Raw genomic sequence first — 16,279 nt, forward strand, 5'->3', positions numbered from 1 at the left:
GCCCACCCCTCAGGAAGTAGGCAGTGAACTTATAAGGACATTGATACACCTACAGGTCAGGAAAGAGCGGATGCTGCAGGAACAGCAACAGCTGAATCCACTTCATCAGCGGCGCTTCCTGTGGAATAAATCAATCTTCTTTGAACTACTTGGTGGAGCAGCAGCACGTTGATTGTAGCTGCACTAATCAAAGCAATGGTGGTATTCAGCACTCTTTACCAGCCTGCATACAAGACAGGTAACAAACTAGCTTTGCCTCCCCCCCAGCTGTATGAAATCACATGCCTGGAGTAACATATAACATTTTGTCAACCTCTTTTATGTGGACTTTGAATATATAAGGTTATTCGTTCCAACAAGTTCAATATGAAGTTTGTAAGTTTCCAATAATTAAAATCTTTGATGGATCTTGAATACTATTGCCTTTCCATACACATTTTTTTGTGAATTTCAAAACCATTAAAAATAAATTAAAAATGTAAATTGACAGTCAATTCTGTTGTAGAACAAAACTCACCCCATCTTTTTCTCCCATCCACTTGACTTCTTATTTTGAAAAGCAGGAATAAATCCTGGCAGCACAATTAAAACACTTGCTAAATATTACTTTGTTGGGCTTAACGATAGATTACAATGTGTGCATAATGACCCAGTTCTAGTAATATCATCTGATTTAGTAAGGAAATCAGAGTCTGCCATATGTTCACCAATAAGGCCTTAGAAATTCCTTTTCTTCTCAATACCTTCCTCAACTAATAGTAAGCATGTTGTTTTATTCCTTAAACCTTATTGCTTTTCATTTGTCTCTCAATGCTAAACATTTCAGTGCTTTTATTTTACATCACGCTCATATTATAGGAGTTGAAAGTCACAAATTTAAAGCTCACATTTGTATGCATCAATTTATCTACTTCATTCCCATGCATTCTTTAGCGTTAAGGGCAATCTTTGTGTCTTTCCTTCTCTGTTTCTCAATTTATTCATGTGTATGTTTTGTTGGCTATGTTTATTAAGCCAATTGTTTGAAATTATTTATATATGTATAATACAAAGCAATTATAATATTCTTATTTTTTTTTATTCAATTTTTTAATTAGGACAATATTTTGGCGCTATGCTTTAGGGTTAATATGCCACAGCCAAGTTTTAAATATGGGAGCCTCCTAGGCAAAACTCCTATCACATAGTGGATTTTGCTGTTTTTGATGACTTCTAGTAGTATGGTAAATGTAATATTAAGTGGTATCCTTTTTAGGTGAATGGCCATCCATATAATACACCAATTACCAGAGTCTGCCAAAAAGAGAGGTGATTATTATGTCTTTCCTCTGGTTCTTAAAGGTGGCTCCAGAGCTAAAAACAATACAATGTTGTAATAAAAATAAAAGCCTACATAAAGGACAGAGTAAAAAAAATTTAGATAATCATATAAAATTATAGTACTTTGCATATGTGTAGAATAATAAAAAATATATCAGTTAAGGCTAGTTAACGCAATGACACTTTAATTATACAATTTCATTAACTTACATATACACATGCATGTGTTATTTGGCTACGGAAGTCCCAAATTCACTGGAAAACTTTTTTGGCACAATGTGAAATTTTCAGAGGCACTTAGAAACTTGTACAGCGAAATGCCCTGTAGTGAGAATTTTGACTGTTTAGTTGTTTTCCAGAAATTAGTGCACAATGCAGTAGGCAGAGTAAAACAGTGGGTATGGTGTTTTCAGGGTGATGTGCAGTGTTAGTTTTCCGCTACACATGGCATTTTGCATTTAGCCCCAAAAGTTGTACTTTAGTTTAATGTGACTAGATCAAATTCCTCTACATGCCACGTAGGGGACACAGCTAGCATGTGGACGATTACAATAAAATAAATGTAATACATACAGTATATTGTCAAGTATAAAAATGCTATGTATAGAATTTAGAACATAGAGTTTCAGCATCGAATGACCTATATTTTGCAGGTAAAATATGTTTTGCAAACACATGGGAAGATTTATAAAGCAGAAAAGTTTGCATTACACCAAATTGGATGAAAATTGTGTACACAAAGTATACAGCAAAATGATATATTGTAAATTGTATAAATAATTTTAGGTAAAAAATAAAGATAGAACTTGTGTCCTCCTGTGAACTGAGTATCTGTGTACAATATATTGACTAGTTTCACTTACATGCTCTTTGTTTTCATCTTTTGTGATGAAAGAAAATGCTCAAAAGTACATGTTTGTCATTTGTGTAAATCTAGGGAGGAGTACAGTAAATATTTACAACACGGACAAAGTACAATAGCAAAACAAGTAAATAGCAAATTTATTAAATACAGTAAGACATTGAACTCATAAAATATATTTACATATTTTGTATGTACACATGGACACAATATGCTCCACATGTTCCTTATTAAACAATCTCACCAATAGTTTGCTCTTTCACAGGAATGGATTAAGGCTTTGAATGACTCAAATTACTTAAATTGAAATGATGTGCTCTTATAGCTGTTCCTACAAGTCAGCAGCAATACAGTATTTATGTGAAGGTTAATATACAAAAAAAAAGTTAATTTGCTCCCATCATTAGTACCATATTTCCATGTTCCCCAGTACATACAGGAATGCTCACTTACCTCAGAATGTTTAGCACTACCCCCTTCTTCCACTAAACAGCAGTCACCCATCCTCCTATGCACACTGCAGTGCCCTGCTTATAGCAGTATACAGAACCCTTTCATGTATATACTCATTCAGTATGCTTCTGCAGTAACAAGTGTAGGTGGCAGAACGCTCCCATAAAGTACAATCTGTGGCATTATATTGAATATCTCACCTCTTCATGTCTCTCTAACAATTAACTTTGAGGTTTTAAATTCCTTAGCTAATTAAATTTCACCCAACTGAATAAATAAAAAAATAACTGTTTAAGACAGCAGTGGTTCCTTATCTACTGTGCCTCTGCGAAGCTGAAAAGGTGACATGATCCATATGTTTGTCCCTGCTTTAATCACGGAAAACTTTATGTCACTCAGTGAATTATTTTAGCAATGGTGATCTTAGGGAGTGTACACTGAATCTCATATGAGTGATGCTTCCTTAGTACAGTTTTCAGCTATAGTCTTGTTGCCATGATCCAAATCTAGTTCAAGGCTATAGTGTAGCACAGAGCCATTAGTTCATTGGACTCTGTAAATCAGTGCTATTTAATGGTGCATAATTATTACTGGGAGAGTGCACCAACTAATCTCCCGAATAGGGTCACCATGACGTGGTGAGATGGCTTTTACAATTTTTTATTAAAATTATGTTAACTAACCACCCTACATTATTTTCATGCACTATTGCTGTTTATTTACTGCAGGGTATTTGCTTATTATGTTTTTATCTTGGGATTTGTCTCTTTACTGGCCAGTGTGAACATGCATCTATACGCTGCATGCCCACCAACTTATTTTTCAGTTCATCTCTTTAGGTTTTTTGTTTCAGCTTGTACCCTGTGCATATAAAGGTGTGGCCTGTCTTTTCTTTGAGCTGGACATTACATTCATGTAGTTCTCCATGGTTGTGTGTCCACCAACCGGGTTTCAGTCCTTCCCAGCCCTTATCCACATCAATGTCAGTTGACAAATGGCAAAGTTTTAATATTAGAGGTTACGACTCTCCCGAAGAGGGTTACCGTGATGTGGTGGGATGTCTTTTACATATTTTTGATCAAAATTATGTTAACTAAGCACACTATATTATTTTCATGCTCTATCTATTTCTGTTTATTTACTGCAGGGTCTTTGCTTATTATGTTTTTATTTTAGATTTTATCTCTATATTGGTAGAGATAACGTACTTACCTTGATATTCAGTATCCTTCCTCTTTATTTGTTTGGTTCAGGAAAAGGCAGGAGTCAAATTCTTTAGAGGAGTAAACAGTGTGTAATATCCTGGCCTGTAACTGTCCCTTCCATTTCCACTTCAGTTTCTGGGAGGCGGTGAAGCTTTTTTGCGGGTGGCGGCAGAGTGGCTATCCTGTTTAATTCCTATTTCTGTTGGTGCTGCTCAGTCAGGGAGCTATGGGGTTAATTTCTGGCTCATTTTTCTGAGTCCTGGACAAGACTGTCATCTGTTTAAACCACTGAACGTCTGACTCTCACTGCCAGTAAAAGTTCTTCACTGGTTCTGTCTTGTGCTATCTGCTCCTGCTTTCCTTGTTGAATTCCTGTTCTCTTACTGTAGCTTGTTTCCTATCTATTCTTTGTCTTCCGGTTATATCCCTTGACTGCTCTCCTTATTCTGACCCAACTACCTTGATTTGTCTCGCCTTTGATTCACTCCTCTGGCCAGCAGCCCTTCTGTGGAAGCAATCCACTGGACCACATTGTAAGACCAGGTCCCAGTCTAGGGGTTAAAGTGCAAAGGTTGGGTTTCCTCTGGAATCTGCCAGATGGAGTGGCTAGCGCTAAGTCTGTCCGAGTTAGACTTTTTGATCCTACAGACTCTGACAAACATTACCCTGTAGCTGGAAGAAATCGTTATTGTGGTTTGGGCCAGGTGGAAAAGATCGGAAAAGTGGGCCGTGAACCACAAGACATACATAACTTTACAGTAGTCATTTATAAGGTCTGCACACGTATAACTGTTTTCTGATACTAAATGGACACTGTACGGTAGTTACATTGTTTTTTTTGTACAGTGTTGTTTACTCAGTAACAGTATATTATTCATTATTCACTTGAAAAAAATCTGCTGCATTTCAGTGTCACAAAGGAGCATCAAATTTCTTAAATCTCAATCACATGCTCATAAATGCAGTATATACTGTTATGCACACGCCCGGACTGACTGGCGTGTGCGGGTGTTGTGGTTCCACTGGACCATGAACCGGAGAGTGCCTGGAGGGGCGTGACTAAGTATCTGGCCGATCCGACCAAGATGGCACGACGGCATACGACGCCAGTGCACCAGGGAGAAACCGGGCAGAGGGACCAGGTGCTACTCCAGGTCAAACTCCGGACACGGGGGTTGACCCACACAGGGATTACTGGATCAGGCTGGTTAGGCTGGCGCACAGACTGGAGGGTATAGGCAGGCACGACTGGTATGCAGGCAGGCGGGTAAAGGCAAGCGCAGCTAGAGTGCAGACAGGGAGGCACTAGCAGGTAGGAACACAGGCGGGATAGGACCCAGTACACACTGGGACTCAGGAACAGGCAGGTTAGGCTGGCACAGACTGGTGGATATAAGCAAACACGGCAGGTATGCAGATGGGTGGATACAGGCGAGTATGCAGGCAGGGAGGTACTGGCCGAAAGGACGGGCTGGAGCACAGAAAGGTTAAGACCCAGTACAGACTGGGTCACAGAACCGCAGATGCGGTAGACAACCACAGCAGAGAGGGAACGCCCGAAGCGGTGGGCAAGAACAGAGCAGGACGGGGCTGCAGGAGCAGCGAGCACAAGCAGGGCAGGACAGGACTGCCGGAGCAGCGGGCAGAAGCAGGGCAGGACAGGACTGCCGGAGCAGCGGGCAGAAGCAGGGCAGGACAGGACTGCCGGAGCAGCGGGCAGAAGCAGGGCAGGACAGGACTGCCGGAGCAGCGGGCAGAAGCAGGGCAGGACAGGACTGCCAGAGCAGCGGGCAGAAGCAGGGCAGGACAGGACTGCCGGAGCAGCGGGCAGAAGCAGGGCAGGACAGGACTGCCGGAGCAGTGAGCAAAAGGGACAGAGCGGAGCAAGGCTGCGGAGCAGTGAGCAAGGAGTCAGAGCAGGCTAGAACCGCCGGAGCGGTGAGCAAAGGAGTCAGAGCAGACTAGAACCGCCGGAGCGGTGAGCAAAGGAGTCAGAGCAGACTAGAACCGCCGGAGCGGTGAGCAAAGGAGTCAGAGCAGACTAGGCTGAGTAGGGGGGACAGGGCTCTGTTCACACAGAACAGACAGGAAGGGAAAGGCAGAGCCAGACACCCACAGGGTACTAGCAGAGAAGTAGCGAGTGGACCACAAACTCACAAACGGGAGTACAGAGACAACAAGCAGGAGTTAGGTACGAGTTCAGACTCTGCAGAAAAAGGAAGGGAACGGACATAGAGGCAAAACAGGTAAAGGATAGGAGAGAGTTCAGACTGGAACTGAGTGTACGGAGGAGACCGACACTGCAGCGGAATACAGGAGCGGGTCTGGGAATACGGCCCCCAGAGAGGCAGGACGAACAGGCAAGGTGCGTGTTCAGAGAGGACAGACAAGATACAGGAGCGGGTCTAGGTAATCAGCCCCTAGAAGGCGGGAGGAACAGGCTAGGAGCGTGTTCAGACAGGTCAGACAAGATACAGGAACGGGTCTAGGTAATCGGCCCCTAGAAGGCAGGAGGAACAGGCTAGGAGCGTGTTCAGACAGGTCAGACAAGATACAGGAACGGGTCTAGGTAATCGGCCCCTAGAAGGCAGGAGGAACAGGCTAGGAGCGTGTTCAGACAGGCCTGGAAATACAGCCTCCAGGATAGGCAGACAAGAGAACACAGAACGGGACCTGGCACCTTCAGAGTGCAAGCACACACTGAAAGAAACACTATGCTCAGGCGCCATCTTGAGGAAGAAGGTGGTATAAATACCCAAAGATGGACAGCAATAGGCTGAAGGTGCAACAGGGGCGTGTCCGCAGCAGGTACAAGAAACAGGAAGTTCAGCGGGCGTCGCCCTATGCAGCCAAAACAGACAAACAGACAGCAAGGAGGGAAGCCAGAGAGACATTCTGGACAGGAGATCAAGTGCGCGCTCTTGCACAGTGGGAGATGGACCACTATGCAAGGACGCCGCCAGGTATGTTACATATACACAGCATAAATTAATAGGAGATACAGATTTGGGATCCACAATTTATGCTGTGGATGTCAGAGCAAAGTTCACTCTATCCAGAACGGGTGAAATGTTATCCTGCTCCTTCTTCATAATAATATCTGCATCAGTAAATACCGTTGTGGATTAGAGATGAGCGGTGTTCGACTAGAACTGTTCGCCAATCTCAAATTCGAGCTGTTTTGGGCGGTGTTCGAGTTGTTCGACGAACCCGAACGATTTGCAAAAAATTCGGCTGTTCGAGGTTATGTTCGATAACTGTTCGTGCACCAAAAGCGTGTCCTGCATGTCTGGCGCTATTTAGAGCACCAATCATGCAGGGATTGTCTGCCACTCACTGTAATGCCACAGCCATGGTGGTTGTGGCATTACAGTGATTGCCCAAATCGATGGGAACAGTGCCAACAGTGAAACATGAAAAGCCGACAATTCAGCAGCGGCATACACCTGTACCCGACAAATTAGAACCGAAAGAATAGAGCTTCACACATAGATTAGATAGATATAAACATGTCAGCCACATATATACGAAGTAGAGTGACAGTGCTGCTTACTGTACTTGTCATTTAGCGTAAAGGATTTATCAAAAAAAATAATAGTGTTTTCATGCACCGTCTCTTTAAAAAAGCCGGCCGGCAATTCAGCAGCGGTACCCGACAATTTATAACAGACAGAATAGAGCTTCACACATAGATTAGATAAATAGAAACATGTCAGTCACATATATATGAAGTACAGTGATAGTGTTGGTTACTGTACTTGTCATTTAGTATTAAAATAAAGGATTTATTATTAAAAAAATTGGCGTGGGGTTCCCCTTAATTTTAGGCTCTAGCGGAGGTTAAGCAGACGGCTGGGGCAGATGTTTGAAGCCTGGGAAGGGGGTAATACCCACGGAGCTTCCCAGGCTACTAATATCAGCCCCCAGCTGAATACATAGCCTTTACTAGCTATTAAAATGGGGGACCCCCAAAAAAAATGACGTGGGGTCCCCCCTAATTTAATAGCTAGCAAAGGCTAGGCAGACAGCTGGGGGCTGATATTAATAGCCCAGGAAGGGAGCCATGAATATTGGCCCCCTCCCAGGCTAGAAACACCAGCCGTCAGCCGCCCCAGAAATGGCGCATTCATAGGATGCGCCAATTCTGGCACTTAGCCTCGCTCTTCCACGCTGCCCTGGTGCGGTGGCAGGGGGTAATAGGGTTGGGGTTGATGTCAGCTTATAATGCCAGCTGACATCAAGCCCAGGTTAGTAATGGAGAGGCGTCTATAAGACACCCCCATTACTAACCCCATAGTCAAAGTTAAAAAAAACACAAACACCCAGAATAAAGTCCTTTAATTGAAATAAAGACACAATCCTTTATTGTTCTAAATTAAACCATACTTACCGTCACGCCCATTCCAGCTGAAGCCAACGATCTCCTGCAATAAAAGAAAAATAATAAAGCAACCTCATCCTTACCTTTCCATGGTTCCCACGACAGCTTCAGCTCTGCTACATCGAGATGACAGGCTGGACCGCAGCAGAACGCTGCCATCCAGCCTCTCATCCCGCAGACACTGAGAAGCGCAGGCTTGCTTGCGCTGCTCAGCGTCTCTCCGTGACGACATCCAGATGAGCCGAGTTCATGTCCAATGAACTCGGCTCACCTCATGCACGTCACTGACATTGTGGGAAAATTCTCAAGCTGAAGCGGTGAGTGCAGAAGAATTCTCCCACGCTGTCAGTGACGTGCATAAGGTGAGCTCATGTCCAATGAACTCAGCTCACCTCCTGCACGTCACTGACAGCGTGGGAGAATTCTCCTGCACTCAGCGCTTCAGCGTGAGAATTCTCCCACGCTGAAGCGCTGAGTGCAGGAGAATTTTCCCACGCTGTCAGTGACGTGCATAAGGTGAGCTCATGTCCAATGAACTCAGCTCACCTCCTGCACGTCACTGACAGCGTGGGAGAATTCTCCTGCACTCAGCGCTTCAGTGTGAGAATTCTCCCACGCTGAAGCGCTGAGTGCAGGAGAATTTTCCCACGCTGTCAGTGACGTGCATGAGGTGAGCCGAGTTCATTGGACATTAACTCGGCTCATCTGGATGCCCTCACAGAGAGACACTGTGGAGCGCAAGCAAGCCTGCGCTTCTCAGTGTCTGCGGGATGACAGGCTGGATGGCAGCGTTCTGCTGCGGTCCAGCCTGTCATCTCGATGTAGCAGAGCTGAAGCTGTCATGGGAACCATGGAAAGGTAAGGATGATGTTGCTTTATTATTTTTCTTTTATTTCAGGAGATCGTTGGCTTCAGCTGGAATGGGTGTGATGGTAAGTATGGTTTAATTTAGAACAATAAAGAATTGTGTGTTTATTTCAATTAAAGGACTTTTTTCTGGGTGTTGTGTTTTTTTTAAATACTTTACTAGAAATTCATGGCGGTCATGTCTAATATTGGCGTGACCCCATGAATTTCAGGCTTAGGGCCAGCTGATAATGCCAAGCTGGCCCTAACCCCTTTATTACCCAGTGAGCCACCGCATCAGGGCCCTGGATGAGTTGGGTACAGCGCCAGAAGATGGCGCTTCTATGAACGCGCCATTTTCCGGGGTGGCTGCGGACTGCAATTTGCAGCGGGGGTGGCCCAGAAAGCTTGGGCCTCCCTGCGCTGCGGATTCCAGCCCCCAGCTGCCTAGTTGTACCTGGCTGGACACAAAAACAGGGCGAAGCCCCACGTCAATTTTCTTTAAATTATTTCATGAAATAATTAAGAAAAAAAGGGCTTCCCTATATTGTTGTGTCCGGCCAGGTACAAATAGGCAGCTGGTGGTTGGGGGCAGCCCGTTCCTGCCTGCTGTACCTGGCTGGACACAAATATAGTGCGAAGCCCCACGTCAATTTTTTTTAAATTATTTCATGAATTTCCTGAAATAATTAAAAAAAATTGAAGTGGGGCTTCGCACAATATTTGTGTCCAGCCAGGTACAGCAGGCAGGAACGGGCTGCCCCCATCCACCAGCTGCCTATTTGTACCTGGCCGGACACAACAATATAGGGAAGCCCTTTTTTTCTTAATTATTTCATGAATTTCATGAAATAATTAAAAAAAATTGAAGTGGGGCTTCGCACTATATTTGTGTCCAGCCAGGTACAGCAGGCAGGAACGGGCTGCCCCCAAACACCAGCTGCCTATTTGTACCTGGCCGGACACAACAATATAGGGAAGGCCTTTTTTTCTTAATTATTTCATGAATTTCATGAAATAATTAAAAAAAAAGTACGTGGGGCTTCGCCCTATTTTTGTGTCCAGCCAGGTACAACTAGGCAGCTGGGGGCTGGAATCTGCAGCGCAGGGAGGCCCAAGCTTTCTGGCCCCCCCCCCCGCTACAAATTGCAGTCCGCAGCCACCCCGGAAAATGGCGCGTTCATAGAAGCGCCATCTTCTGGCGCTCTACCCAACTCATCCAGGGCCCTGGTGCGGTGGCTCACTGGGTAATAAAGGGGTTAGGGCCAGCTTGGCATTATCAGCTGGCCCCAAGCCCAAAATTCATGGGATCACGCCAGTATTAGACATGACCGCCATGAATTTCTAGTAAAGTATTTAAAAAAAACACAACACCCAGAATAAAGTCCTTTAATTGAAATAAAGACACAATTCTTTATTGTTCTAAATTAAACCATACTTACCATCACACCCATTCCAGCTGAAGCCAACGATCTCCTGCAATAAAAGAAAAATAATAAACCAACCTCATCCTTACCTTTCCATGGTTCCCAAGACAGCTTCAGCTCTGCTACATCGAGATGACTGGCTGGACCGCAGCAGAATGCTGCCATCCAGTCTGTCATCCCGCAGACACTGAGAAGCGCAGGCATGCTTGCGCTCCTCACTGTCTCGCTGTGACGGCATCCAGATGAGCCGAGGTCATGTCAAATGAACTCGGCTCACCTCATGCACGTCACTGACAGCGTGGGAAAATTCTCACGCTGAAGTGCTGAGTGCAGGAGAATTCTCCCACGCTGTCAGTGATGTGCATGAGGTGAGCTCATGTCCAATGAACTCAGCTCACCTCCTGCACGTCACTGACAGCGTGGGAAAATTCTCCTGCAATCAGCGCTTCAGCGTGAGAATTTTCCCACGCTGTCAGTGACGTGCATGAGGTGAGCCGAGTTCATTGGACATGAACTCGGCTCATCTGGATGTCGTCACAGAGAGACGCTGAGCAGCGCAAGCAAGCCTGCGCTTCTCAGTGTCTGCGGGATGACAGGCTGGATGGCAGCGTTCTGCTGCGGTCCAGCCTGTCATCTCGATGTAGCAGAGCTGAAGCTGTCGTGGGAACCATGGAAAGGTAAGGATGAGGTTGCTTTATTATTTTTCTTTTATTGCAGGAGATCGTTGGCTTCAGCTGGAATGGGCGTGATGGTAAGTATGGTTTAATTTAGAACAATAAAGGATTGTGTCTTTATTTCAATTAAAGGACTTTATTCTGGGTGTTTGTGTTTTTTTTAACTTTGACTATGGGGTTAGTAATGGGGGTGTCTTATAGACGCCTCTCCATTACTAACCTGGGCTTGATGTCAGCTGGCATTATAAGCTGTCATCAACCCCAACCCTATTACCCCCTGCCACCGCACCAGGGCAGCGTGGAAGAGCGAGGCTAAGTGCCAGAATTGGCGCATCCTATGAATGCGCCATTTCTGGGGCGGCTGACGGCTGGTGTTTCTAGCCTGGGAGGGGGCCAATATTCATGGCTCCCTTCCTGGGCTATTAATATCAGCCCCCAGCTGTCTGCCTAGCCTTTGCTAGCTATTAAATTAGGGGGGACCCCACGTCATTTTTTTTCGGGGGTCCCCCATTTTAATAGCTAGTAAAGGCTATGTATTCAGCTGGGGGCTGATATTAGTAGCCTGGGAAGCTCCGTGGGTATTACCCCCTTCCCAGGCTTCAAACATCTGCCCCAGCCGTCTGCTTAACCTCCGCTAGAGCCTAAAATTAAGGGGAACCCCACGCCAATTTTTTTAATAATAAATCCTTTATTTTAATACTAAATGACAAGTACAGTAACCAACACTATCACTGTACTTCATATATATGTGACTGACATGTTTCTATCTATCTAATCTATGTGTGATGCTCTATCTTTCTGTTCTAAATTGTCGGGTTCCCCTGCTGAATTGCCGGCCGGCTTTTTTAAAGAGACAGTGCATGAAAACACTATTATTTTTTTAAATAAATCCTTTACACTAAATGACAAGTACAGTAAGCAACACTATCACTGTACTTATTATATATGTGACTGACATGTTTCTATCTATCTAATCTATGTGTGAAGCTCTATTCTTTCTGTTCTAAATTGTCGGGTACAGATGCTGAATTGCCGGCCGGCTTTTTTAAAGAGACGGTGCATGAAAACACTAATATTTTTTTTAATAAATCCTTTACACTAAATGACAAGTGCAGTAACCAACACTGTCACTGTGCTTCTTATATGTGTGACTGACATGTTTCTATCTATCTAATCTATGTGTGATGCTCTATTCCTTCTTGTCTAAATTGTCGGGTACCGGTGTATGCCGCTGCTGAATTTGCCGGCCGGCTTTTTTAAAGAGAGTGTCTTCTGAGCAGTTTGTCAGCTTTTGGACACCTTTGCAGGTGTTTTCTATGTGTTTCTATGTGTTTTTGTTTGCCTGCCATTGGTTTTAACGGTGTTCGACGGTGTTCTAAGGTGTTCGACGAACAGTTCGACGAACAGTTCCTCGAACATCCCGGTGTTCGACGAACCGAACCGAACCCGAACACTACGGGGGTGGCTCAACACTATTGTGGATGTCTCTGCAAATCTCCGCTATGGGCAGTTCACAGCGGAGATAAAACATGGGACTATAGCCTAACAATAGAAGAGCTGTGGACACACAGCAGAAAAGCTGCATCAAGTCCACAACATGTGCATTTGCCCAAAATCTTAGATAACACTGTATCTTACCAAGAACCTGAATATTAATTTAATCCTGTTTAACCCAATTCAAGAAAATACCACCTCCTGAAACATGTACTATATTGTAACTAGAACACTAGCACTGTATCTCTAAACCAATGCTAATCATCTGAATCATTAACTTTCATTCTCACTTGTAATTTCTACCTGTGGAGTATATTAATACACATATGCACACTATCTTGTTTGACTATGTATATAGCAATTGTGTTACGATTCTACCGGTATTACACATTATCCTTCATTAACTCCTACATTTAGTTTTAGAGCATTAACCATGTTATTAAAAACTTGAAGATGCTATTAGTAATCACAATAGAATTTCACTGAATTCATGCATTGCTTACTTTTAAGTTGCTTTATATACTCCACCTTGGGCCTGCTGTGTAATACAAGTCCATTGCCTAGCTTGTATTTTTAACAACAGCAAAGTCAGAAAAACTTAAAAATAAAAAGGTGGATAATGGAAGAGAAAACAATTATTTATAGATAAATTTTACAGTTACACTATGTGAAATGAAGAAACAAAGCATTTGTAATTGGTTAGATTAAAAAGTGTTATTTTTTTCAGTTAATCAGATAATAAAAAAATGCTTAATAGAATAAGCAGCCCTAATGAATATATGTATAAAATAAAATTCATGAATGATAACATAAAGCATAACAACATTAAGTAAATGCTCAAATGCATATCACCTGCCTTTGGAAAATGTATTAACCATTCACTGTTCTCTACCCAGCTAAAGCTCAATATAAACTCTTCAATATTGAAATTGCAATACAAGAGTGATAGACATGTTGATTTTATGTAAACGATGAAAAAGAATGGAAACAAATTTTTGTAACACCTTGATTTATCCAGTATTTTTGTGAGCACCACGTGCAGAAAAACACTTCGATGCCTTGACACGCTATCAATGAGGTTATTAATGGTTGTCTGAGGAATGTTCTGCCAGGCAGCATGCAGTTGGACACAAAAATCATCAAGATCCACTGCTGGCAACTCTCTTAGCAATTTCTGACCAATGACGTCTCAGATGTTCTCAATAGGACAAAAGTCCAGAGATGCTGCAGACCATGGTAGCATAATTAGATATTAAAGGCTGCTGATTGTAGTACCAACAACATGTAGCTAGTGTTGTCATGTTAAAGAATGACTCCTATGACACTTTAGAGAAATGACCGTACCACTAGTTCCCTGAAAAATCAATGTAATGCTGAGCTGTCAGTGTACCTGTAATGAAAACTAGAGAAGTTCAGCTACCATACATTATGCCACCCCACACGAAAATCTTGGTACTAGGACCAATGTGACGTTCTCTTGTTAAAACTTCTTCATTAAAGTCATGCTGCTGCTCTCAAAGGCTATCGTGGTGAAGAGTAAGACAGCAATGGAATGGAGATCTATCCATCTTTAGCAATGAGTCTCACTTTTGTCTTGGACACAATGATAGCCAGAGATTAGCCTGCATACCACATGGGCAATGCCACGAAGAGACCTTAATGAGAGAAAGTGACACTTATCCTACTCACGGGATTATTGAATGGTGTGGCATAATCTACATAGGCTGGTTTAAGTTTCACCATGACTGGTTTCTTATCTTTTCTAAGGTCATGTAAGGGAGCAACAATACAGGCAAGATGCTCCAAAATTGGCAATGATAACCATTTAGGCCCAAGAATTCCTCACTCACATTTTGTTGATTTGCCTAGGTCTTTTCTGAGTGACCACAGTCTTGATAATACCTTGCCAAATTGTGCACTGAAATTATTCAAAATTTTTCTCTGATATCATTGCTAAATACCTCAACATATTTAATGATATCTGAACTAGCTATCCTGGGGATCGAGACATTGTTATGTCACGTGATCCCTACGGCTGATCAGTGCTCGGTTCATTCTTCTCTTCTATGAATATATTTGACATCTAGATGAAGTGAGTGCTGTGGCTGCTCACTCACTTCCTCTGGATGTTTTGATTTGTCCAAAGGAGGGGAGAGTGAAGCCAGCGCTGATTGGCCGCAGGGATCGCGTGACATAACAATTTCTGGGGTTAAGATAAGAATTCAGTTGTGGACACCCCCTTAAATATGATTAGTGTCCCCCTAGTAATTTTCTTACTTTTAAGGATTAAAAATTAGTATGTCAGGAATTTGATTTGCACAAATCCAGAAAAATATCAGCCTGCAGACTACTATTTTCCAGGATTCTTTTAATAATGGGTTAAAAATATTTTACTCATCAGTTCTAGTCCCTCATCTGACTCATTCTATCACCTCATTCCTCATATAATTTAAATAGAAAAATGATGCTAATTTTTTTTGGATTAGGGTTTTCTTGCCTGCATTTCTTACTGTTAGCATTTCACACCAAATAATGAATTGAATGCATTCTCCAGGATTTATAGCTACTTAATCTGTGTATTTTTTTTGTGTTATATGTATGTACAGATGCTTCTCACAAAATTAGATCATCAAAAAGTTAATTTATTTCAGTTCGATACAAAAAGTGAAACTCATTATATAGAGTCATTACAAACAGAGTGATCTATTTCAAGAGTTTATTTCTGTTAATGTCGATAATTATGGCTTACAACAAGTGAAAACACAAAAGTCATTATCTCACTACATTAGAATAATTAACAGAAAACACCTGCAAAGGCTTCCTACGCATTTAAAAAGGTCCCTTAGTCTGTTTCAGTAGGCTGCATAATGATGGGGAAGACAGCTGACTTGACAGATATCCAGAAGGCAGTTATTAGCACACTCCTCAAGGAGGGTAAGCCACAAAAGGTCATTGCTAAAGAAGCTGGCTGTTCACAGAGTGCTGTATCCAAGCATATTAATGAAAAGTTGAGTGGAAGGGAAAAGTGTGGTAGAAAAAAGGTGCACAAGCAACTGGGATAACCGCAGCCTTGAAAGGATTATTAAGAAAAGGCCATTAAAAAAATTGGGGAAAATTCACAAGGAGTGGACTGCTGCTGGAGTCATTGCTTCAAGAGCGACGACACACAGACGTATCCAGGATATAGGCTACTAGTGTCGCATTCCTTGTGTCGAGCCTCTAATGACCAATAGACAACGCCAGAAGCGTGTTACCTTGGCCAAGGAGAAAAAGACATGGACTGTTGCTCAGTGGTCCAAGGTGATGTTTTCAGATTAAAGTAAATTTTGCAGAAAGGAAGGAGGAGTGTGGTGGCCACATACACACGGCGGGCAAGCATTCCCCGTAACAGCAACACAACGGAAGTTGCCAGTACAACTGTTAGGTCTTCCCGAGTCTGGTTGTTTTTTAAAGACTCTGCAAATAACCCCCATAAAGGCCATTTGCACCATCTGCCAGGTCAGCATCAGCAAAATAAGCAGCCTGACCACCACTAGCATGGTCAGGTATTTGACAGCAAATCACCCGACTAGGTGGGCCGAAGGCCAGGGTACAGAACCTTGTCTGCGGGTGACACT

The sequence above is a fragment of the Phyllobates terribilis genome, unplaced genomic scaffold, assembly GCF_046119375.1.
Source record: "Phyllobates terribilis strain yellow unplaced genomic scaffold, ASM4611937v1 Scaffold_4__5_contigs__length_816908805, whole genome shotgun sequence".
Classification (NCBI taxonomy): Eukaryota; Metazoa; Chordata; class Amphibia; order Anura; family Dendrobatidae; genus Phyllobates; species Phyllobates terribilis.